This window comes from Triturus cristatus, chromosome 5_2 (genome assembly GCF_964204655.1).
Source record: "Triturus cristatus chromosome 5_2, aTriCri1.1, whole genome shotgun sequence".
Taxonomy (NCBI): Eukaryota; Metazoa; Chordata; class Amphibia; order Caudata; family Salamandridae; genus Triturus; species Triturus cristatus.
Genome location: NC_140588.1, coordinates 577,817,346 through 577,840,755, shown reverse-complemented (window position 1 = coordinate 577,840,755; position 23,410 = coordinate 577,817,346). Strand labels below are relative to the sequence as shown.

Below are 23,410 nucleotides of genomic sequence, written 5' to 3'. Positions count from 1 at the left end.
GGGGATGGCCTGTGCTTGGAAGTGACAAACAGTCTGGTGGAATCATGAGTGTTTTTTCAAGTTCTGATTCATATTCGCTGTAGAATAAAATATGCTTTCAGCCCCCATGAGCTTTGTCACTAGGAGAGCAGTGTAGGAACTTTTGCTGTATGGCTGTGGGTTCCCTGGTGGTCTAGTGGTTAGGATTCGGCGCTCTCACCGCCGCGGCCCGGGGTCGATTCCCGGTCAGGAAACAGTTCTTCTTCTGCCCTTGAATGCTTTTCCTTCCCGCAGGTCAGGGCTTCTCAAAATGAATTTGCTTTTCTGACAAACAGTTTGCCTAGCATCCCGCAATCTGGCTCCTAATTTGATTTTCGCAAGGTTCCCTTTGAGTTGCTTTCCTCGGCGGGAGGAAAATCTCTTGTGCAAGGCTCTTGAGGAAGTGAGATTCTGTATTCCGAGGTGCGCTTCTTTTCGTAGGCTTCTGACCACATGGTGTGCGGCAGGAAGTCATCTTTGACAGGGCCGCAGGCTTTGTCTCCAAATGGCATCCCGGACCCACTGCAACCCACCTTTTTGCTGAAACGGAAGTCTGGTTCAGGGTAAGAAAAAGCTGAGCTGCACGTACCGAAAGCAGCAGAGCCCAGCGGCGGAGAGGGTGTGGACAGGGCTGTCTGATTTGCATAGTGACCAGTGGCATCTTGGGAATGTACAGGCTTTGGAGCCTAACGGGTGCTGCAGGGGTCTGCCTGGCCGGAGAAATGCCTGTCTGGCGCTCCCCTCAGGACACACGTGTCTTCCGTTCGAGCATGGAGGGTGAGGGACATGGGTCACCCTCATATACAGGGGTGTGGGCATGGGCAGGATGGGGCGTGGGGGACCCGTCAGGGCATTGCCCGTTTGGAAGCCCGTTCGGAAGGCAAGAGGAGTCGGAGGCGGAGGCGGATGCGGGAATCTCTGCTCAATTTTTTCCCGAGGCCTGGGGACAAGCCTTTGCACATTTGATCCTGCCGGGCCTGCATCAGCAGATCCTGCTCCGATGGCAAGGGAGAGCCTGCAGGTGTAAATCAAAGAAAGGGGAGAAATCCGCAAGAGGCGGGTTAACAAATTCCAGTGGCAGGCCCATGTTCCCCAGGAAGCAAGTACTTCCTCCTGCTCCCTTCAGTGGGAAAAGACATAGGAGGTGTATTTCTCTAAGCAGGGGCTCTGCGTAGGTGGCACTGCATTGCTTTGGGAAGCATCCATGCTAAGTGCAGAGTAGCAGCAGACCCCACAGCTGAGACGTGAATTGGGACTGTTAAGGAAGGGCACTGGGAGGGTGAGGAGGGCAGAGGAAAATGCTTTAAAAAAGCATCTGCAAGTTCCTACACACCCGCTGAAAACCCATACCAGGGATGGGGCTCGAACCCATGCGGACAACTGTCCATTGGATCTTAAGTCCAACGCCTTAACCACTCGGCCACCCTGGTGAGACCCTAGGCCCTGCCTTACTCAGCTCCCTTTTCATGCTGGCTGCTCCAGCGCAGGCTGTCCAGCAAGAGGTGATTGCAGAGTAAAAAGGCTTTTGCAGGAGGATAAAGGTAATTGCTTATGACAAACACACTGTGTGACACCTAACTTTTCCCCACTCGTACTTTATGGGCAATCTATACAGTGGAGTTAGCTTAGTCACAATAAGGAAGTGAGCAAGGCAGGCTCACAAGAGCATCTCCTCCCTGGTGGTCTAGTGGCTAGGATTCGGCGCTTTCACCGCCGCGGCCCGGGTTCGATTCCCGGTCAGGGAAGATCCCTCTAAGACGTAGACGTGCGTAATTTGTCCACGCAGCTCAGCTTTTTTTAATCGAAGGTCCTTAAAAAGGCACCCCGACCTATAGACGAAAGCAGAGGAAAGGGGCTGGGTCCCCTGTGTCCCAGGTTGCTTTGCTCCCATTGCCCTCAGCCACCTTCATGCGCACGCAGTCCCCCACCCAGTCAGGTGCTCTATGTGGGCGTAAAGTGCAGTACCAGCTCATCATAAAGGTAAATTGCTGGAAAACCCGGCTGCGATGTATACATCTACTTTGGAGCACTCTTCTCCCTTGCACTCTTGAATCGGTCATTCGCAATGTATTCTTCCAGCAAGCTGAATAACGAGGTAGGTGTGAGAAGGTGTACCAGCTGTCTTTGAGCTATCAGCGGCCACTAGGTGTCCCTCTTGTGATTTCCCGGGGATCCCGATTGTACAGGAATTCGTCGGTTCAGTGGCACGGGGGAGGGGATGGCCTGTGCTTGGAAGTGACAAACAGTCTGGTGGAATCATGAGTGTTTTTTCAAGTTCTGATTCATATTCGCTGTAGAATAAAATATGCTTTCAGCCCCCATGAGCTTTGTCACTAGGAGAGCAGTGTAGGAACTTTTGCTGTATGGCTGTGGGTTCCCTGGTGGTCTAGTGGTTAGGATTCGGCGCTCTCACCGCCGCGGCCCGGGTTCGATTCCCGGTCAGGAAACAGTCCTTCTTCTGCCCTTGAATGCTTTTCCTTCCCGCAGGTCAGGGCTTCTCAAAATGAATTTGCTTTTCTGACAAACAGTTTGCCTAGCATCCCGCAATCTGGCTCCTAATTTGATTTTCGCAAGGTTCCCTTTGAGTTGCTTTCCTCGGCGGGAGGAAAATCTCTTGTGCAAGGCTCTTGAGGAAGTGAGATTCTGTATTCCGAGGTGCGCTTCTTTTCGTAGGCTTCTGACCACATGGTGTGCGGCAGGAAGTCATCTTTGACAGGGCCGCAGGCTTTGTCTCCAAATGGCATCCCGGACCCACTGCAACCCACCTTTTTGCTGAAACGGAAGTCTGGTTCAGGGTAAGAAAAAGCTGAGCTGCACGTACCGAAAGCAGCAGAGCCCAGCGGCGGAGAGGGTGTGGCCAGGGCTGTCTGATTTGCATAGTGACCAGTGGCATCTTGGGAATGTACAGGCTTTGGAGCCTAATGGGTGCTGCAGGGGTCTGCCTGGCCGGAGAAATGCCTGTCTGGCGCTCCCCTCAGGACACACGTGTCTTCCGTTCGAGCATGGAGGGTGAGGGACATGGGTCACCCTCATATACAGGGGTGTGGGCATGGGCAGGATGGGGCGTGGGGGACCCGTCAGGGCATTGCCCGTTTGGAAGCCCGTTCGGAAGGCAAGAGGAGGCGGAGGCGGAGGCGGGAATCTCTGCTCAATTTTTTCCCGAGGCCTGGGGACAAGCCTTTGCACATTTGATCCAGCCGGGCCTGCATCAGCAGATCCTGCTCCGATGGCAAGGGAGAGCCTGCAGGTGTAAATCAAAGAAAGGGGAGAAATCCGCAAGAGGCGGGTTAACAAATTCCAGTGGCAGGCCCATGTTCCCCAGGAAGCAAGTACTTCCTCCTGCTCCCTTCAGTGGGAAAAGACATAGGAGGTGTATTTCCCTAAGCAGGGGCTCTGCGTAGGTGGCACTGCATTGCTTTGGGAAGCATCCATGCTAAGTGCAGAGTAGCAGCAGACCCCACAGCTGAGACGTGAATTGGGACTGTTAAGGAAGGGCACTGGGAGGGTGAGGAGGGCAGAGGAAAATGCTTTAAAAAAGCATCTGCAAGTTCCTACACACCCGCTGAAAACCCATACCAGGGATGGGGCTCGAACCCATGCGGACAACTGTCCATTGGATCTTAAGTCCAACGCCTTAACCACTCGGCCACCCTGGTGAGACCCTAGGCCCTGCCTTACTCAGCTCCCTTTTCATGCTGGCTGCTCCAGCGCAGGCTGTCCAGCAAGAGGTGATTGCAGAGTAAAAAGGCTTTTGCAGGAGGATAAAGGTAATTGCTTATGACAAACACACTGTGTGACACCTAACTTTTCCCCACTCGTACTTTATGGGCAATCTATACAGTGGAGTTAGCTTAGTCACAATAAGGAAGTGAGCAAGGCAGGCTCACAAGAGCATCTCCTCCCTGGTGGTCTAGTGGCTAGGATTCGGCGCTTTCACCGCCGCGGCCCGGGTTCGATTCCCGGTCAGGGAAGATCCCTCTAAGACGTAGACGTGCGTAATTTGTCCACGCAGCTCAGCTTTTTTTAATCGAAGGTCCTTAAAAAGGCACCCCGACCTATAGACGAAAGCAGAGGAAAGGGGCTGGGTCCCCTGTGTCCCAGGTTGCTTTGCTCCCATTGCCCTCAGCCACCTTCATGCACACGCAGTCCCCCACCCAGTCAGGTGCTCTATGTGGGCGTAAAGTGCAGTACCAGCTCATCAGAAAGGTAAATTGCTGGAAAACCCGGCTGCGATGTATACATCTACTTTGGAGCACTCTTCTCCCTTGCACTCTTGAATCGGTCATTCGCAATGTATTCTTCCAGCAAGCTGAATAACGAGGTATGTGTGAGAAGGTGTACCAGCTGTCTTTGAGCTATCAGCGGCCACTAGGTGTCCCTCTTGTGATTTCCCGGGGATCCCGATTGTACAGGAATTCGTCGGTTCAGTGGCATGGGGGAGGGGATGGCCTGTGCTTGGAAGTGACAAACAGTCTGGTGGAATCATGAGTGTTTTTTCAAGTTCTGATTCATATTCGCTGTAGAATAAAATATGCTTTCAGCCCCCATGAGCTTTGTCACTAGGAGAGCAGTGTAGGAACTTTTGCTGTATGGCTGTGGGTTCCCTGGTGGTCTAGTGGTTAGGATTCGGCGCTCTCACCGCCGCGGCCCGGGTTCGATTCCCGGTCAGGAAACAGTCCTTCTTCTGCCCTTGAATGCTTTTCCTTCCCGCAGGTCAGGGCTTCTCAAAATGAATTTGCTTTTCTGACAAACAGTTTGCCTAGCATCCCGCAATCTGGCTCCTAATTTGATTTTCGCAAGGTTCCCTTTGAGTTGCTTTCCTCGGCGGGAGGAAAATCTCTTGTGCAAGGCTCTTGAGGAAGTGAGATTCTGTATTCCGAGGTGCGCTTCTTTTCGTAGGCTTCTGACCACATGGTGTGCGGCAGGAAGTCATCTTTGACAGGGCCGCAGGCTTTGTCTCCAAATGGCATCCCGGACCCACTGCAACCCACCTTTTTGCTGAAACGGAAGTCTGGTTCAGGGTAAGAAAAAGCTGAGCTGCACGTACCGAAAGCAGCAGAGCCCAGCGGCGGAGAGGGTGTGGCCAGGGCTGTCTGATTTGCATAGTGACCAGTGGCATCTTGGGAATGTACAGGCTTTGGAGCCTAATGGGTGCTGCAGGGGTCTGCCTGGCCGGAGAAATGCCTGTCTGGCGCTCCCCTCAGGACACACGTGTCTTCCGTTCGAGCATGGAGGGTGAGGGACATGGGTCACCCTCATATACAGGGGTGTGGGCATGGGCAGGATGGGGCGTGGGGGACCCGTCAGGGCATTGCCCGTTTGGAAGCCCGTTCGGAAGGCAAGAGGAGGCGGAGGCGGAGGCGGGAATCTCTGCTCAATTTTTTCCCGAGGCCTGGGGACAAGCCTTTGCACATTTGATCCAGCCGGGCCTGCATCAGCAGATCCTGCTCCGATGGCAAGGGAGAGCCTGCAGGTGTAAATCAAAGAAAGGGGAGAAATCCGCAAGAGGCGGGTTAACAAATTCCAGTGGCAGGCCCATGTTCCCCAGGAAGCAAGTACTTCCTCCTGCTCCCTTCAGTGGGAAAAGACATAGGAGGTGTATTTCCCTAAGCAGGGGCTCTGCGTAGGTGGCACTGCATTGCTTTGGGAAGCATCCATGCTAAGTGCAGAGTAGCAGCAGACCCCACAGCTGAGACGTGAATTGGGACTGTTAAGGAAGGGCACTGGGAGGGTGAGGAGGGCAGAGGAAAATGCTTTAAAAAAGCATCTGCAAGTTCCTACACACCCGCTGAAAACCCATACCAGGGATGGGGCTCGAACCCATGCGGACAACTGTCCATTGGATCTTAAGTCCAACGCCTTAACCACTCGGCCACCCTGGTGAGACCCTAGGCCCTGCCTTACTCAGCTCCCTTTTCATGCTGGCTGCTCCAGCGCAGGCTGTCCAGCAAGAGGTGATTGCAGAGTAAAAAGGCTTTTGCAGGAGGATAAAGGTAATTGCTTATGACAAACACACTGTGTGACACCTAACTTTTCCCCACTCATACTTTATGGGCAATCTATACAGTGGAGTTAGCTTAGTCACAATAAGGAAGTGAGCAAGGCAGGCTCACAAGAGCATCTCCTCCCTGGTGGTCTAGTGGCTAGGATTCGGCGCTTTCACCGCCGCGGCCCGGGTTCGATTCCCAGTCAGGGAAGATCCCTCTAAGACGTAGACGTGCGTAATTTGTCCACGCAGCTCAGCTTTTTTTAATCGAAGGTCCTTAAAAAGGCACCCCGACCTATAGACGAAAGCAGAGGAAAGGGGCTGGGTCCCCTGTGTCCCAGGTTGCTTTGCTCCCATTGCCCTCAGCCACCTTCATGCACACGCAGTCCCCCACCCAGTCAGGTGCTCTATGTGGGCGTAAAGTGCAGTACCAGCTCATCAGAAAGGTAAATTGCTGGAAAACCCGGCTGCGATGTATACATCTACTTTGGAGCACTCTTCTCCCTTGCACTCTTGAATCGGTCATTCGCAATGTATTCTTCCAGCAAGCTGAATAACGAGGTAGGTGTGAGAAGGTGTACCAGCTGTCTTTGAGCTATCAGCGGCCACTAGGTGTCCCTCTTGTGATTTCCCGGGGATCCCGATTGTACAGGAATTCGTCGGTTCAGTGGCATGGGGGAGGGGATGGCCTGTGCTTGGAAGTGACAAACAGTCTGGTGGAATCATGAGTGTTTTTTCAAGTTCTGATTCATATTCGCTGTAGAATAAAATATGCTTTCAGCCCCCATGAGCTTTGTCACTAGGAGAGCAGTGTAGGAACTTTTGCTGTATGGCTGTGGGTTCCCTGGTGGTCTAGTGGTTAGGATTCGGCGCTCTCACCGCCGCGGCCCGGGGTCGATTCCCGGTCAGGAAACAGTTCTTCTTCTGCCCTTGAATGCTTTTCCTTCCCGCAGGTCAGGGCTTCTCAAAATGAATTTGCTTTTCTGACAAACAGTTTGCCTAGCATCCCGCAATCTGGTTCCTAATTTGATTTTCGCAAGGTTCCCTTTGAGTTGCTTTCCTCGGCGGGAGGAAAATCTCTTGTGCAAGGCTCTTGAGGAAGTGAGATTCTGTATTCCGAGGTGCGCTTCTTTTCGTAGGCTTCTGACCACATGGTGTGCGGCAGGAAGTCATCTTTGACAGGGCCGCAGGCTTTGTCTCCAAATGGCATCCCGGACCCACTGCAACCCACCTTTTTGCTGAAACGGAAGTCTGGTTCAGGGTAAGAAAAAGCTGAGCTGCACGTACCGAAAGCAGCAGAGCCCAGCGGCGGAGAGGGTGTGGCCAGGGCTGTCTGATTTGCATAGTGACCAGTGGCATCTTGGGAATGTACAGGCTTTGGAGCCTAACGGGTGCTGCAGGGGTCTGCCTGGCCGGAGAAATGCCTGTCTGGCGCTCCCCTCAGGACACACGTGTCTTCCGTTCGAGCATGGAGGGTGAGGGACATGGGTCACCCTCATATACAGGGGTGTGGGCATGGGCAGGATGGGGCGTGGGGGACCCGTCAGGGCATTGCCCGTTTGGAAGCCCGTTCGGAAGGCAAGAGGAGGCGGAGGCGGAGGCGGAGGCGGGAATCTCTGCTCAATTTTTTCCCGAGGCCTGGGGACAAGCCTTTGCACATTTGATCCTGCCGGGCCTGCATCAGCAGATCCTGCTCCGATGGCAAGGGAGAGCCTGCAGGTGTAAATCAAAGAAAGGGGAGAAATCCGCAAGAGGCGGGTTAACAAATTCCAGTGGCAGGCCCATGTTCCCCAGGAAGCAAGTACTTCCTCCTGCTCCCTTCAGTGGGAAAAGACATAGGAGGTGTATTTCTCTAAGCAGGGGCTCTGCGTAGGTGGCACTGCATTGCTTTGGGAAGCATCCATGCTAAGTGCAGAGTAGCAGCAGACCCCACAGCTGAGACGTGAATTGGGACTGTTAAGGAAGGGCACTGGGAGGGTGAGGAGGGCAGAGGAAAATGCTTTAAAAAAGCATCTGCAAGTTCCTACACACCCGCTGAAAACCCATACCAGGGATGGGGCTCGAACCCATGCGGACAACTGTCCATTGGATCTTAAGTCCAACGCCTTAACCACTCGGCCACCCTGGTGAGACCCTAGGCCCTGCCTTACTCAGCTCCCTTTTCATGCTGGCTGCTCCAGCGCAGGCTGTCCAGCAAGAGGTGATTGCAGAGTAAAAAGGCTTTTGCAGGAGGATAAAGGTAATTGCTTATGACAAACACACTGTGTGACACCTAACTTTTCCCCACTCGTACTTTATGGGCAATCTATACAGTGGAGTTAGCTTAGTCACAATAAGGAAGTGAGCAAGGCAGGCTCACAAGAGCATCTCCTCCCTGGTGGTCTAGTGGCTAGGATTCGGCGCTTTCACCGCCGCGGCCCGGGTTCGATTCCCGGTCAGGGAAGATCCCTCTAAGACGTAGACGTGCGTAATTTGTCCACGCAGCTCAGCTTTTTTTAATCGAAGGTCCTTAAAAAGGCACCCCGACCTATAGACGAAAGCAGAGGAAAGGGGCTGGGTCCCCTGTGTCCCAGGTTGCTTTGCTCCCATTGCCCTCAGCCACCTTCATGCGCACGCAGTCCCCCACCCAGTCAGGTGCTCTATGTGGGCGTAAAGTGCAGTACCAGCTCATCATAAAGGTAAATTGCTGGAAAACCCGGCTGCGATGTATACATCTACTTTGGAGCACTCTTCTCCCTTGCACTCTTGAATCGGTCATTCGCAATGTATTCTTCCAGCAAGCTGAATAACGAGGTAGGTGTGAGAAGGTGTACCAGCTGTCTTTGAGCTATCAGCGGCCACTAGGTGTCCCTCTTGTGATTTCCCGGGGATCCCGATTGTACAGGAATTCGTCGGTTCAGTGGCACGGGGGAGGGGATGGCCTGTGCTTGGAAGTGACAAACAGTCTGGTGGAATCATGAGTGTTTTTTCAAGTTCTGATTCATATTCGCTGTAGAATAAAATATGCTTTCAGCCCCCATGAGCTTTGTCACTAGGAGAGCAGTGTAGGAACTTTTGCTGTATGGCTGTGGGTTCCCTGGTGGTCTAGTGGTTAGGATTCGGCGCTCTCACCGCCGCGGCCCGGGTTCGATTCCCGGTCAGGAAACAGTCCTTCTTCTGCCCTTGAATGCTTTTCCTTCCCGCAGGTCAGGGCTTCTCAAAATGAATTTGCTTTTCTGACAAACAGTTTGCCTAGCATCCCGCAATCTGGCTCCTAATTTGATTTTCGCAAGGTTCCCTTTGAGTTGCTTTCCTCGGCGGGAGGAAAATCTCTTGTGCAAGGCTCTTGAGGAAGTGAGATTCTGTATTCCGAGGTGCGCTTCTTTTCGTAGGCTTCTGACCACATGGTGTGCGGCAGGAAGTCATCTTTGACAGGGCCGCAGGCTTTGTCTCCAAATGGCATCCCGGACCCACTGCAACCCACCTTTTTGCTGAAACGGAAGTCTGGTTCAGGGTAAGAAAAAGCTGAGCTGCACGTACCGAAAGCAGCAGAGCCCAGCGGCGGAGAGGGTGTGGCCAGGGCTGTCTGATTTGCATAGTGACCAGTGGCATCTTGGGAATGTACAGGCTTTGGAGCCTAATGGGTGCTGCAGGGGTCTGCCTGGCCGGAGAAATGCCTGTCTGGCGCTCCCCTCAGGACACGCGTGTCTTCCGTTCGAGCATGGAGGGTGAGGGACATGGGTCACCCTCATATACAGGGGTGTGGGCATGGGCAGGATGGGGCGTGGGGGACCCGTCAGGGCATTGCCCGTTTGGAAGCCCGTTCGGAAGGCAAGAGGAGGCGGAGGCGGAGGCGGGAATCTCTGCTCAATTTTTTCCCGAGGCCTGGGGACAAGCCTTTGCACATTTGATCCAGCCGGGCCTGCATCAGCAGATCCTGCTCCGATGGCAAGGGAGAGCCTGCAGGTGTAAATCAAAGAAAGGGGAGAAATCCGCAAGAGGCGGGTTAACAAATTCCAGTGGCAGGCCCATGTTCCCCAGGAAGCAAGTACTTCCTCCTGCTCCCTTCAGTGGGAAAAGACATAGGAGGTGTATTTCCCTAAGCAGGGGCTCTGCGTAGGTGGCACTGCATTGCTTTGGGAAGCATCCATGCTAAGTGCAGAGTAGCAGCAGACCCCACAGCTGAGACGTGAATTGGGACTGTTAAGGAAGGGCACTGGGAGGGTGAGGAGGGCAGAGGAAAATGCTTTAAAAAAGCATCTGCAAGTTCCTACACACCCGCTGAAAACCCATACCAGGGATGGGGCTCGAACCCATGCGGACAACTGTCCATTGGATCTTAAGTCCAACGCCTTAACCACTCGGCCACCCTGGTGAGACCCTAGGCCCTGCCTTACTCAGCTCCCTTTTCATGCTGGCTGCTCCAGCGCAGGCTGTCCAGCAAGAGGTGATTGCAGAGTAAAAAGGCTTTTGCAGGAGGATAAAGGTAATTGCTTATGACAAACACACTGTGTGACACCTAACTTTTCCCCACTCGTACTTTATGGGCAATCTATACAGTGGAGTTAGCTTAGTCACAATAAGGAAGTGAGCAAGGCAGGCTCACAAGAGCATCTCCTCCCTGGTGGTCTAGTGGCTAGGATTCGGCGCTTTCACCGCCGCGGCCCGGGTTCGATTCCCGGTCAGGGAAGATCCCTCTAAGACGTAGACGTGCGTAATTTGTCCACGCAGCTCAGCTTTTTTTAATCGAAGGTCCTTAAAAAGGCACCCCGACCTATAGACGAAAGCAGAGGAAAGGGGCTGGGTCCCCTGTGTCCCAGGTTGCTTTGCTCCCATTGCCCTCAGCCACCTTCATGCACACGCAGTCCCCCACCCAGTCAGGTGCTCTATGTGGGCGTAAAGTGCAGTACCAGCTCATCAGAAAGGTAAATTGCTGGAAAACCCGGCTGCGATGTATACATCTACTTTGGAGCACTCTTCTCCCTTGCACTCTTGAATCGGTCATTCGCAATGTATTCTTCCAGCAAGCTGAATAACGAGGTATGTGTGAGAAGGTGTACCAGCTGTCTTTGAGCTATCAGCGGCCACTAGGTGTCCCTCTTGTGATTTCCCGGGGATCCCGATTGTACAGGAATTCGTCGGTTCAGTGGCATGGGGGAGGGGATGGCCTGTGCTTGGAAGTGACAAACAGTCTGGTGGAATCATGAGTGTTTTTTCAAGTTCTGATTCATATTCGCTGTAGAATAAAATATGCTTTCAGCCCCCATGAGCTTTGTCACTAGGAGAGCAGTGTAGGAACTTTTGCTGTATGGCTGTGGGTTCCCTGGTGGTCTAGTGGTTAGGATTCGGCGCTCTCACCGCCGCGGCCCGGGTTCGATTCCCGGTCAGGAAACAGTCCTTCTTCTGCCCTTGAATGCTTTTCCTTCCCGCAGGTCAGGGCTTCTCAAAATGAATTTGCTTTTCTGACAAACAGTTTGCCTAGCATCCCGCAATCTGGCTCCTAATTTGATTTTCGCAAGGTTCCCTTTGAGTTGCTTTCCTCGGCGGGAGGAAAATCTCTTGTGCAAGGCTCTTGAGGAAGTGAGATTCTGTATTCCGAGGTGCGCTTCTTTTCGTAGGCTTCTGACCACATGGTGTGCGGCAGGAAGTCATCTTTGACAGGGCCGCAGGCTTTGTCTCCAAATGGCATCCCGGACCCACTGCAACCCACCTTTTTGCTGAAACGGAAGTCTGGTTCAGGGTAAGAAAAAGCTGAGCTGCACGTACCGAAAGCAGCAGAGCCCAGCGGCGGAGAGGGTGTGGCCAGGGCTGTCTGATTTGCATAGTGACCAGTGGCATCTTGGGAATGTACAGGCTTTGGAGCCTAATGGGTGCTGCAGGGGTCTGCCTGGCCGGAGAAATGCCTGTCTGGCGCTCCCCTCAGGACACACGTGTCTTCCGTTCGAGCATGGAGGGTGAGGGACATGGGTCACCCTCATATACAGGGGTGTGGGCATGGGCAGGATGGGGCGTGGGGGACCCGTCAGGGCATTGCCCGTTTGGAAGCCCGTTCGGAAGGCAAGAGGAGGCGGAGGCGGAGGCGGGAATCTCTGCTCAATTTTTTCCCGAGGCCTGGGGACAAGCCTTTGCACATTTGATCCAGCCGGGCCTGCATCAGCAGATCCTGCTCCGATGGCAAGGGAGAGCCTGCAGGTGTAAATCAAAGAAAGGGGAGAAATCCGCAAGAGGCGGGTTAACAAATTCCAGTGGCAGGCCCATGTTCCCCAGGAAGCAAGTACTTCCTCCTGCTCCCTTCAGTGGGAAAAGACATAGGAGGTGTATTTCCCTAAGCAGGGGCTCTGCGTAGGTGGCACTGCATTGCTTTGGGAAGCATCCATGCTAAGTGCAGAGTAGCAGCAGACCCCACAGCTGAGACGTGAATTGGGACTGTTAAGGAAGGGCACTGGGAGGGTGAGGAGGGCAGAGGAAAATGCTTTAAAAAAGCATCTGCAAGTTCCTACACACCCGCTGAAAACCCATACCAGGGATGGGGCTCGAACCCATGCGGACAACTGTCCATTGGATCTTAAGTCCAACGCCTTAACCACTCGGCCACCCTGGTGAGACCCTAGGCCCTGCCTTACTCAGCTCCCTTTTCATGCTGGCTGCTCCAGCGCAGGCTGTCCAGCAAGAGGTGATTGCAGAGTAAAAAGGCTTTTGCAGGAGGATAAAGGTAATTGCTTATGACAAACACACTGTGTGACACCTAACTTTTCCCCACTCGTACTTTATGGGCAATCTATACAGTGGAGTTAGCTTAGTCACAATAAGGAAGTGAGCAAGGCAGGCTCACAAGAGCATCTCCTCCCTGGTGGTCTAGTGGCTAGGATTCGGCGCTTTCACCGCCGCGGCCCGGGTTCGATTCCCGGTCAGGGAAGATCCCTCTAAGACGTAGACGTGCGTAATTTGTCCACGCAGCTCAGCTTTTTTTAATCGAAGGTCCTTAAAAAGGCACCCCGACCTATAGACGAAAGCAGAGGAAAGGGGCTGGGTCCCCTGTGTCCCAGGTTGCTTTGCTCCCATTGCCCTCAGCCACCTTCATGCACACGCAGTCCCCCACCCAGTCAGGTGCTCTATGTGGGCGTAAAGTGCAGTACCAGCTCATCAGAAAGGTAAATTGCTGGAAAACCCGGCTGCGATGTATACATCTACTTTGGAGCACTCTTCTCCCTTGCACTCTTGAATCGGTCATTCGCAATGTATTCTTCCAGCAAGCTGAATAACGAGGTAGGTGTGAGAAGGTGTACCAGCTGTCTTTGAGCTATCAGCGGCCACTAGGTGTCCCTCTTGTGATTTCCCGGGGATCCCGATTGTACAGGAATTCGTCGGTTCAGTGGCATGGGGGAGGGGATGGCCTGTGCTTGGAAGTGACAAACAGTCTGGTGGAATCATGAGTGTTTTTTCAAGTTCTGATTCATATTCGCTGTAGAATAAAATATGCTTTCAGCCCCCATGAGCTTTGTCACTAGGAGAGCAGTGTAGGAACTTTTGCTGTATGGCTGTGGGTTCCCTGGTGGTCTAGTGGTTAGGATTCGGCGCTCTCACCGCCGCGGCCCGGGGTCGATTCCCGGTCAGGAAACAGTTCTTCTTCTGCCCTTGAATGCTTTTCCTTCCCGCAGGTCAGGGCTTCTCAAAATGAATTTGCTTTTCTGACAAACAGTTTGCCTAGCATCCCGCAATCTGGTTCCTAATTTGATTTTCGCAAGGTTCCCTTTGAGTTGCTTTCCTCGGCGGGAGGAAAATCTCTTGTGCAAGGCTCTTGAGGAAGTGAGATTCTGTATTCCGAGGTGCGCTTCTTTTCGTAGGCTTCTGACCACATGGTGTGCGGCAGGAAGTCATCTTTGACAGGGCCGCAGGCTTTGTCTCCAAATGGCATCCCGGACCCACTGCAACCCACCTTTTTGCTGAAACGGAAGTCTGGTTCAGGGTAAGAAAAAGCTGAGCTGCACGTACCGAAAGCAGCAGAGCCCAGCGGCGGAGAGGGTGTGGCCAGGGCTGTCTGATTTGCATAGTGACCAGTGGCATCTTGGGAATGTACAGGCTTTGGAGCCTAACGGGTGCTGCAGGGGTCTGCCTGGCCGGAGAAATGCCTGTCTGGCGCTCCCCTCAGGACACACGTGTCTTCCGTTCGAGCATGGAGGGTGAGGGACATGGGTCACCCTCATATACAGGGGTGTGGGCATGGGCAGGATGGGGCGTGGGGGACCCGTCAGGGCATTGCCCGTTTGGAAGCCCGTTCGGAAGGCAAGAGGAGGCGGAGGCGGAGGCGGAGGCGGGAATCTCTGCTCAATTTTTTCCCGAGGCCTGGGGACAAGCCTTTGCACATTTGATCCTGCCGGGCCTGCATCAGCAGATCCTGCTCCGATGGCAAGGGAGAGCCTGCAGGTGTAAATCAAAGAAAGGGGAGAAATCCGCAAGAGGCGGGTTAACAAATTCCAGTGGCAGGCCCATGTTCCCCAGGAAGCAAGTACTTCCTCCTGCTCCCTTCAGTGGGAAAAGACATAGGAGGTGTATTTCTCTAAGCAGGGGCTCTGCGTAGGTGGCACTGCATTGCTTTGGGAAGCATCCATGCTAAGTGCAGAGTAGCAGCAGACCCCACAGCTGAGACGTGAATTGGGACTGTTAAGGAAGGGCACTGGGAGGGTGAGGAGGGCAGAGGAAAATGCTTTAAAAAAGCATCTGCAAGTTCCTACACACCCGCTGAAAACCCATACCAGGGATGGGGCTCGAACCCATGCGGACAACTGTCCATTGGATCTTAAGTCCAACGCCTTAACCACTCGGCCACCCTGGTGAGACCCTAGGCCCTGCCTTACTCAGCTCCCTTTTCATGCTGGCTGCTCCAGCGCAGGCTGTCCAGCAAGAGGTGATTGCAGAGTAAAAAGGCTTTTGCAGGAGGATAAAGGTAATTGCTTATGACAAACACACTGTGTGACACCTAACTTTTCCCCACTCGTACTTTATGGGCAATCTATACAGTGGAGTTAGCTTAGTCACAATAAGGAAGTGAGCAAGGCAGGCTCACAAGAGCATCTCCTCCCTGGTGGTCTAGTGGCTAGGATTCGGCGCTTTCACCGCCGCGGCCCGGGTTCGATTCCCGGTCAGGGAAGATCCCTCTAAGACGTAGACGTGCGTAATTTGTCCACGCAGCTCAGCTTTTTTTAATCGAAGGTCCTTAAAAAGGCACCCCGACCTATAGACGAAAGCAGAGGAAAGGGGCTGGGTCCCCTGTGTCCCAGGTTGCTTTGCTCCCATTGCCCTCAGCCACCTTCATGCGCACGCAGTCCCCCACCCAGTCAGGTGCTCTATGTGGGCGTAAAGTGCAGTACCAGCTCATCATAAAGGTAAATTGCTGGAAAACCCGGCTGCGATGTATACATCTACTTTGGAGCACTCTTCTCCCTTGCACTCTTGAATCGGTCATTCGCAATGTATTCTTCCAGCAAGCTGAATAACGAGGTAGGTGTGAGAAGGTGTACCAGCTGTCTTTGAGCTATCAGCGGCCACTAGGTGTCCCTCTTGTGATTTCCCGGGGATCCCGATTGTACAGGAATTCGTCGGTTCAGTGGCACGGGGGAGGGGATGGCCTGTGCTTGGAAGTGACAAACAGTCTGGTGGAATCATGAGTGTTTTTTCAAGTTCTGATTCATATTCGCTGTAGAATAAAATATGCTTTCAGCCCCCATGAGCTTTGTCACTAGGAGAGCAGTGTAGGAACTTTTGCTGTATGGCTGTGGGTTCCCTGGTGGTCTAGTGGTTAGGATTCGGCGCTCTCACCGCCGCGGCCCGGGTTCGATTCCCGGTCAGGAAACAGTCCTTCTTCTGCCCTTGAATGCTTTTCCTTCCCGCAGGTCAGGGCTTCTCAAAATGAATTTGCTTTTCTGACAAACAGTTTGCCTAGCATCCCGCAATCTGGCTCCTAATTTGATTTTCGCAAGGTTCCCTTTGAGTTGCTTTCCTCGGCGGGAGGAAAATCTCTTGTGCAAGGCTCTTGAGGAAGTGAGATTCTGTATTCCGAGGTGCGCTTCTTTTCGTAGGCTTCTGACCACATGGTGTGCGGCAGGAAGTCATCTTTGACAGGGCCGCAGGCTTTGTCTCCAAATGGCATCCCGGACCCACTGCAACCCACCTTTTTGCTGAAACGGAAGTCTGGTTCAGGGTAAGAAAAAGCTGAGCTGCACGTACCGAAAGCAGCAGAGCCCAGCGGCGGAGAGGGTGTGGCCAGGGCTGTCTGATTTGCATAGTGACCAGTGGCATCTTGGGAATGTACAGGCTTTGGAGCCTAATGGGTGCTGCAGGGGTCTGCCTGGCCGGAGAAATGCCTGTCTGGCGCTCCCCTCAGGACACACGTGTCTTCCGTTCGAGCATGGAGGGTGAGGGACATGGGTCACCCTCATATACAGGGGTGTGGGCATGGGCAGGATGGGGCGTGGGGGACCCGTCAGGGCATTGCCCGTTTGGAAGCCCGTTCGGAAGGCAAGAGGAGGCGGAGGCGGAGGCGGGAATCTCTGCTCAATTTTTTCCCGAGGCCTGGGGACAAGCCTTTGCACATTTGATCCAGCCGGGCCTGCATCAGCAGATCCTGCTCCGATGGCAAGGGAGAGCCTGCAGGTGTAAATCAAAGAAAGGGGAGAAATCCGCAAGAGGCGGGTTAACAAATTCCAGTGGCAGGCCCATGTTCCCCAGGAAGCAAGTACTTCCTCCTGCTCCCTTCAGTGGGAAAAGACATAGGAGGTGTATTTCCCTAAGCAGGGGCTCTGCGTAGGTGGCACTGCATTGCTTTGGGAAGCATCCATGCTAAGTGCAGAGTAGCAGCAGACCCCACAGCTGAGACGTGAATTGGGACTGTTAAGGAAGGGCACTGGGAGGGTGAGGAGGGCAGAGGAAAATGCTTTAAAAAAGCATCTGCAAGTTCCTACACACCCGCTGAAAACCCATACCAGGGATGGGGCTCGAACCCATGCGGACAACTGTCCATTGGATCTTAAGTCCAACGCCTTAACCACTCGGCCACCCTGGTGAGACCCTAGGCCCTGCCTTACTCAGCTCCCTTTTCATGCTGGCTGCTCCAGCGCAGGCTGTCCAGCAAGAGGTGATTGCAGAGTAAAAAGGCTTTTGCAGGAGGATAAAGGTAATTGCTTATGACAAACACACTGTGTGACACCTAACTTTTCCCCACTCGTACTTTATGGGCAATCTATACAGTGGAGTTAGCTTAGTCACAATAAGGAAGTGAGCAAGGCAGGCTCACAAGAGCATCTCCTCCCTGGTGGTCTAGTGGCTAGGATTCGGCGCTTTCACCGCCGCGGCCCGGGTTCGATTCCCGGTCAGGGAAGATCCCTCTAAGACGTAGACGTGCGTAATTTGTCCACGCAGCTCAGCTTTTTTTAATCGAAGGTCCTTAAAAAGGCACCCCGACCTATAGACGAAAGCAGAGGAAAGGGGCTGGGTCCCCTGTGTCCCAGGTTGCTTTGCTCCCATTGCCCTCAGCCACCTTCATGCACACGCAGTCCCCCACCCAGTCAGGTGCTCTATGTGGGCGTAAAGTGCAGTACCAGCTCATCAGAAAGGTAAATTGCTGGAAAACCCGGCTGCGATGTATACATCTACTTTGGAGCACTCTTCTCCCTTGCACTCTTGAATCGGTCATTCGCAATGTATTCTTCCAGCAAGCTGAATAACGAGGTATGTGTGAGAAGGTGTACCAGCTGTCTTTGAGCTATCAGCGGCCACTAGGTGTCCCTCTTGTGATTTCCCGGGGATCCCGATTGTACAGGAATTCGTCGGTTCAGTGGCATGGGGGAGGGGATGGCCTGTGCTTGGAAGTGACAAACAGTCTGGTGGAATCATGAGTGTTTTTTCAAGTTCTGATTCATATTCGCTGTAGAATAAAATATGCTTTCAGCCCCCATGAGCTTTGTCACTAGGAGAGCAGTGTAGGAACTTTTGCTGTATGGCTGTGGGTTCCCTGGTGGTCTAGTGGTTAGGATTCGGCGCTCTCACCGCCGCGGCCCGGGTTCGATTCCCGGTCAGGAAACAGTCCTTCTTCTGCCCTTGAATGCTTTTCCTTCCCGCAGGTCAGGGCTTCTCAAAATGAATTTGCTTTTCTGACAAACAGTTTGCCTAGCATCCCGCAATCTGGCTCCTAATTTGATTTTCGCAAGGTTCCCTTTGAGTTGCTTTCCTCGGCGGGAGGAAAATCTCTTGTGCAAGGCTCTTGAGGAAGTGAGATTCTGTATTCCGAGGTGCGCTTCTTTTCGTAGGCTTCTGACCACATGGTGTGCGGCAGGAAGTCATCTTTGACAGGGCCGCAGGCTTTGTCTCCAAATGGCATCCCGGACCCACTGCAACCCACCTTTTTGCTGAAACGGAAGTCTGGTTCAGGGTAAGAAAAAGCTGAGCTGCACGTACCGAAAGCAGCAGAGCCCAGCGGCGGAGAGGGTGTGGCCAGGGCTGTCTGATTTGCATAGTGACCAGTGGCATCTTGGGAATGTACAGGCTTTGGAGCCTAATGGGTGCTGCAGGGGTCTGCCTGGCCGGAGAAATGCCTGTCTGGCGCTCCCCTCAGGACACACGTGTCTTCCGTTCGAGCATGGAGGGTGAGGGACATGGGTCACCCTCATATACAGGGGTGTGGGCATGGGCAGGATGGGGCGTGGGGGACCCGTCAGGGCATTGCCCGTTTGGAAGCCCGTTCGGAAGGCAAGAGGAGGCGGAGGCGGAGGCGGGAATCTCTGCTCAATTTTTTCCCGAGGCCTGGGGACAAGCCTTTGCACATTTGATCCAGCCGGGCCTGCATCAGCAGATCCTGCTCCGATGGCAAGGGAGAGCCTGCAGGTGTAAATCAAAGAAAGGGGAGAAATCCGCAAGAGGCGGGTTAACAAATTCCAGTGGCAGGCCCATGTTCCCCAGGAAGCAAGTACTTCCTCCTGCTCCCTTCAGTGGGAAAAGACATAGGAGGTGTATTTCCCTAAGCAGGGGCTCTGCGTAGGTGGCACTGCATTGCTTTGGGAAGCATCCATGCTAAGTGCAGAGTAGCAGCAGACCCCACAGCTGAGACGTGAATTGGGACTGTTAAGGAAGGGCACTGGGAGGGTGAGGAGGGCAGAGGAAAATGCTTTAAAAAAGCATCTGCAAGTTCCTACACACCCGCTGAAAACCCATTCCAGGGATGGGGCTCGAACCCATGCGGACAACTGTCCATTGGATCTTAAGTCCAACGCCTTAACCACTCGGCCACCCTGGTGAGACCCTAGGCCCTGCCTTACTCAGCTCCCTTTTCATGCTGGCTGCTCCAGCGCAGGCTGTCCAGCAAGAGGTGATTGCAGAGTAAAAAGGCTTTTGCAGGAGGATAAAGGTAATTGCTTATGACAAACACACTGTGTGACACCTAACTTTTCCCCACTCGTACTTTATGGGCAATCTATACAGTGGAGTTAGCTTAGTCACAATAAGGAAGTGAGCAAGGCAGGCTCACAAGAGCATCTCCTCCCTGGTGGTCTAGTGGCTAGGATTCGGCGCTTTCACCGCCGCGGCCCGGGTTCGATTCCCGGTCAGGGAAGATCCCTCTAAGACGTAGACGTGCGTAATTTGTCCACGCAGCTCAGCTTTTTTTAATCGAAGGTCCTTAAAAAGGCACCCCGACCTATAGACGAAAGCAGAGGAAAGGGGCTGGGTCCCCTGTGTCCCAGGTTGCTTTGCTCCCATTGCCCTCAGCCACCTTCATGCACACGCAGTCCCCCACCCAGTCAGGTGCTCTATGTGGGCGTAAAGTGCAGTACCAGCTCATCAGAAAGGTAAATTGCTGGAAAACCCGGCTGCGATGTATACATCTACTTTGGAGCACTCTTCTCCCTTGCACTCTTGAATCGGTCATTCGCAATGTATTCTTCCAGCAAGCTGAATAACGAGGTATGTGTGAGAAGGTGTACCAGCTGTCTTTGAGCTATCAGCGGCCACTAGGTGTCCCTCTTGTGATTTCCCGGGGATCCCGATTGTACAGGAATTCGTCGGTTCAGTGGCATGGGGGAGGGGATGGCCTGTGCTTGGAAGTGACAAACAGTCTGGTGGAATCATGAGTGTTTTTTCAAGTTCTGATTCATATTCGCTGTAGAATAAAATATGCTTTCAGCCCCCATGAGCTTTGTCACTAGGAGAGCAGTGTAGGAACTTTTGCTGTATGGCTGTGGGTTCCCTGGTGGTCTAGTGGTTAGGATTCGGCGCTCTCACCGCCGCGGCCCGGGTTCGATTCCCGGTCAGGAAACAGTCCTTCTTCTGCCCTTGAATGCTTTTCCTTCCCGCAGGTCAGGGCTTCTCAAAATGAATTTGCTTTTCTGACAAACAGTTTGCCTAGCATCCCGCAATCTGGCTCCTAATTTGATTTTCGCAAGGTTCCCTTTGAGTTGCTTTCCTCGGCGGGAGGAAAATCTCTTGTGCAAGGCTCTTGAGGAAGTGAGATTCTGTATTCCGAGGTGCGCTTCTTTTCGTAGGCTTCTGACCACATGGTGTGCGGCAGGAAGTCATCTTTGACAGGGCCGCAGGCTTTGTCTCCAAATGGCATCCCGGACCCACTGCAACCCACCTTTTTGCTGAAACGGAAGTCTGGTTCAGGGTAAGAAAAAGCTGAGCTGCACGTACCGAAAGCAGCAGAGCCCAGCGGCGGAGAGGGTGTGGCCAGGGCTGTCTGATTTGCATAGTGACCAGTGGCATCTTGGGAATGTACAGGCTTTGGAGCCTAATGGGTGCTGCAGGGGTCTGCCTGGCCGGAGAAATGCCTGTCTGGCGCTCCCCTCAGGACACACGTGTCTTCCGTTCGAGCATGGAGGGTGAGGGACATGGGTCACCCTCATATACAGGGGTGTGGGCATGGGCAGGATGGGGCGTGGGGGACCCGTCAGGGCATTGCCCGTTTGGAAGCCCGTTCGGAAGGCAAGAGGAGGCGGAGGCGGAGGCGGGAATCTCTGCTCAATTTTTTCCCGAGGCCTGGGGACAAGCCTTTGCACATTTGATCCAGCCGGGCCTGCATCAGCAGATCCTGCTCCGATGGCAAGGGAGAGCCTGCAGGTGTAAATCAAAGAAAGGGGAGAAATCCGCAAGAGGCGGGTTAACAAATTCCAGTGGCAGGCCCATGTTCCCCAGGAAGCAAGTACTTCCTCCTGCTCCCTTCAGTGGGAAAAGACATAGGAGGTGTATTTCCCTAAGCAGGGGCTCTGCGTAGGTGGCACTGCATTGCTTTGGGAAGCATCCATGCTAAGTGCAGAGTAGCAGCAGACCCCACAGCTGAGACGTGAATTGGGACTGTTAAGGAAGGGCACTGGGAGGGTGAGGAGGGCAGAGGAAAATGCTTTAAAAAAGCATCTGCAAGTTCCTACACACCCGCTGAAAACCCATACCAGGGATGGGGCTCGAACCCATGCGGACAACTGTCCATTGGATCTTAAGTCCAACGCCTTAACCACTCGGCCACCCTGGTGAGACCCTAGGCCCTGCCTTACTCAGCTCCCTTTTCATGCTGGCTGCTCCAGCGCAGGCTGTCCAGCAAGAGGTGATTGCAGAGTAAAAAGGCTTTTGCAGGAGGATAAAGGTAATTGCTTATGACAAACACACTGTGTGACACCTAACTTTTCCCCACTCGTACTTTATGGGCAATCTATACAGTGGAGTTAGCTTAGTCACAATAAGGAAGTGAGCAAGGCAGGCTCACAAGAGCATCTCCTCCCTGGTGGTCTAGTGGCTAGGATTCGGCGCTTTCACCGCCGCGGCCCGGGTTCGATTCCCGGTCAGGGAAGATCCCTCTAAGACGTAGACGTGCGTAATTTGTCCACGCAGCTCAGCTTTTTTTAATCGAAGGTCCTTAAAAAGGCACCCCGACCTATAGACGAAAGCAGAGGAAAGGGGCTGGGTCCCCTGTGTCCCAGGTTGCTTTGCTCCCATTGCCCTCAGCCACCTTCATGCACACGCAGTCCCCCACCCAGTCAGGTGCTCTATGTGGGCGTAAAGTGCAGTACCAGCTCATCAGAAAGGTAAATTGCTGGAAAACCCGGCTGCGATGTATACATCTACTTTGGAGCACTCTTCTCCCTTGCACTCTTGAATCGGTCATTCGCAATGTATTCTTCCAGCAAGCTGAATAACGAGGTATGTGTGAGAAGGTGTACCAGCTGTCTTTGAGCTATCAGCGGCCACTAGGTGTCCCTCTTGTGATTTCCCGGGGATCCCGATTGTACAGGAATTCGTCGGTTCAGTGGCATGGGGGAGGGGATGGCCTGTGCTTGGAAGTGACAAACAGTCTGGTGGAATCATGAGTGTTTTTTCAAGTTCTGATTCATATTCGCTGTAGAATAAAATATGCTTTCAGCCCCCATGAGCTTTGTCACTAGGAGAGCAGTGTAGGAACTTTTGCTGTATGGCTGTGGGTTCCCTGGTGGTCTAGTGGTTAGGATTCGGCGCTCTCACCGCCGCGGCCCGGGTTCGATTCCCGGTCAGGAAACAGTCCTTCTTCTGCCCTTGAATGCTTTTCCTTCCCGCAGGTCAGGGCTTCTCAAAATGAATTTGCTTTTCTGACAAACAGTTTGCCTAGCATCCCGCAATCTGGCTCCTAATTTGATTTTCGCAAGGTTCCCTTTGAGTTGCTTTCCTCGGCGGGAGGAAAATCTCTTGTGCAAGGCTCTTGAGGAAGTGAGATTCTGTATTCCGAGGTGCGCTTCTTTTCGTAGGCTTCTGACCACATGGTGTGCGGCAGGAAGTCATCTTTGACAGGGCCGCAGGCTTTGTCTCCAAATGGCATCCCGGACCCACTGCAACCCACCTTTTTGCTGAAACGGAAGTCTGGTTCAGGGTAAGAAAAAGCTGAGCTGCACGTACCGAAAGCAGCAGAGCCCAGCGGCGGAGAGGGTGTGGCCAGGGCTGTCTGATTTGCATAGTGACCAGTGGCATCTTGGGAATGTACAGGCTTTGGAGCCTAATGGGTGCTGCAGGGGTCTGCCTGGCCGGAGAAATGCCTGTCTGGCGCTCCCCTCAGGACACACGTGTCTTCCGTTCGAGCATGGAGGGTGAGGGACATGGGTCACCCTCATATACAGGGGTGTGGGCATGGGCAGGATGGGGCGTGGGGGACCCGTCAGGGCATTGCCCGTTTGGAAGCCCGTTCGGAAGGCAAGAGGAGGCGGAGGCGGAGGCGGGAATCTCTGCTCAATTTTTTCCCGAGGCCTGGGGACAAGCCTTTGCACATTTGATCCAGCCGGGCCTGCATCAGCAGATCCTGCTCCGATGGCAAGGGAGAGCCTGCAGGTGTAAATCAAAGAAAGGGGAGAAATCCGCAAGAGGCGGGTTAACAAATTCCAGTGGCAGGCCCATGTTCCCCAGGAAGCAAGTACTTCCTCCTGCTCC

The 23,410-nt window shown here is 53.5% G+C and overlaps 18 non-coding genes across 18 annotated transcripts; 9 read left to right on the top strand and 9 right to left on the bottom strand.

The window, feature by feature from the left end:
* Positions 1-1,365: 1,365 nt before the first annotated feature.
* Positions 1,366-1,448, bottom strand: TRNAL-UAA (transfer RNA leucine (anticodon UAA)). The gene has a single exon. It is a non-coding gene; the product is annotated as a tRNA-Leu (tRNA).
* Positions 1,449-1,691: 243 nt separating this feature from the next.
* Positions 1,692-1,763, top strand: TRNAE-UUC (transfer RNA glutamic acid (anticodon UUC)). The gene has a single exon. It is a non-coding gene; the product is annotated as a tRNA-Glu (tRNA).
* Positions 1,764-3,591: 1,828 nt separating this feature from the next.
* TRNAL-UAA (transfer RNA leucine (anticodon UAA)) lies at positions 3,592-3,674 on the bottom strand. Its single transcript has one exon. It is a non-coding gene; the product is annotated as a tRNA-Leu (tRNA).
* A 243-nt stretch (positions 3,675-3,917) lies between these two features.
* TRNAE-UUC (transfer RNA glutamic acid (anticodon UUC)) lies at positions 3,918-3,989 on the top strand. Its single transcript has one exon. It is a non-coding gene; the product is annotated as a tRNA-Glu (tRNA).
* Positions 3,990-5,817: 1,828 nt separating this feature from the next.
* Positions 5,818-5,900, bottom strand: TRNAL-UAA (transfer RNA leucine (anticodon UAA)). Its single transcript has one exon. It is a non-coding gene; the product is annotated as a tRNA-Leu (tRNA).
* A 2,149-nt stretch (positions 5,901-8,049) lies between these two features.
* On the bottom strand, positions 8,050-8,132 carry TRNAL-UAA (transfer RNA leucine (anticodon UAA)). Its single transcript has one exon. It is a non-coding gene; the product is annotated as a tRNA-Leu (tRNA).
* Positions 8,133-8,375: 243 nt separating this feature from the next.
* Positions 8,376-8,447, top strand: TRNAE-UUC (transfer RNA glutamic acid (anticodon UUC)). Its single transcript has one exon. It is a non-coding gene; the product is annotated as a tRNA-Glu (tRNA).
* Positions 8,448-10,275: 1,828 nt separating this feature from the next.
* On the bottom strand, positions 10,276-10,358 carry TRNAL-UAA (transfer RNA leucine (anticodon UAA)). Its single transcript has one exon. It is a non-coding gene; the product is annotated as a tRNA-Leu (tRNA).
* A 243-nt stretch (positions 10,359-10,601) lies between these two features.
* Positions 10,602-10,673, top strand: TRNAE-UUC (transfer RNA glutamic acid (anticodon UUC)). The gene has a single exon. It is a non-coding gene; the product is annotated as a tRNA-Glu (tRNA).
* A 1,828-nt stretch (positions 10,674-12,501) lies between these two features.
* TRNAL-UAA (transfer RNA leucine (anticodon UAA)) lies at positions 12,502-12,584 on the bottom strand. Its single transcript has one exon. It is a non-coding gene; the product is annotated as a tRNA-Leu (tRNA).
* A 243-nt stretch (positions 12,585-12,827) lies between these two features.
* On the top strand, positions 12,828-12,899 carry TRNAE-UUC (transfer RNA glutamic acid (anticodon UUC)). Its single transcript has one exon. It is a non-coding gene; the product is annotated as a tRNA-Glu (tRNA).
* Positions 12,900-14,733: 1,834 nt separating this feature from the next.
* TRNAL-UAA (transfer RNA leucine (anticodon UAA)) lies at positions 14,734-14,816 on the bottom strand. Its single transcript has one exon. It is a non-coding gene; the product is annotated as a tRNA-Leu (tRNA).
* A 243-nt stretch (positions 14,817-15,059) lies between these two features.
* On the top strand, positions 15,060-15,131 carry TRNAE-UUC (transfer RNA glutamic acid (anticodon UUC)). Its single transcript has one exon. It is a non-coding gene; the product is annotated as a tRNA-Glu (tRNA).
* A 1,828-nt stretch (positions 15,132-16,959) lies between these two features.
* On the bottom strand, positions 16,960-17,042 carry TRNAL-UAA (transfer RNA leucine (anticodon UAA)). The gene has a single exon. It is a non-coding gene; the product is annotated as a tRNA-Leu (tRNA).
* Positions 17,043-17,285: 243 nt separating this feature from the next.
* On the top strand, positions 17,286-17,357 carry TRNAE-UUC (transfer RNA glutamic acid (anticodon UUC)). The gene has a single exon. It is a non-coding gene; the product is annotated as a tRNA-Glu (tRNA).
* Positions 17,358-19,511: 2,154 nt separating this feature from the next.
* On the top strand, positions 19,512-19,583 carry TRNAE-UUC (transfer RNA glutamic acid (anticodon UUC)). The gene has a single exon. It is a non-coding gene; the product is annotated as a tRNA-Glu (tRNA).
* A 1,828-nt stretch (positions 19,584-21,411) lies between these two features.
* Positions 21,412-21,494, bottom strand: TRNAL-UAA (transfer RNA leucine (anticodon UAA)). Its single transcript has one exon. It is a non-coding gene; the product is annotated as a tRNA-Leu (tRNA).
* A 243-nt stretch (positions 21,495-21,737) lies between these two features.
* On the top strand, positions 21,738-21,809 carry TRNAE-UUC (transfer RNA glutamic acid (anticodon UUC)). Its single transcript has one exon. It is a non-coding gene; the product is annotated as a tRNA-Glu (tRNA).
* The last annotated feature ends 1,601 nt before the right edge of the window (positions 21,810-23,410 follow it).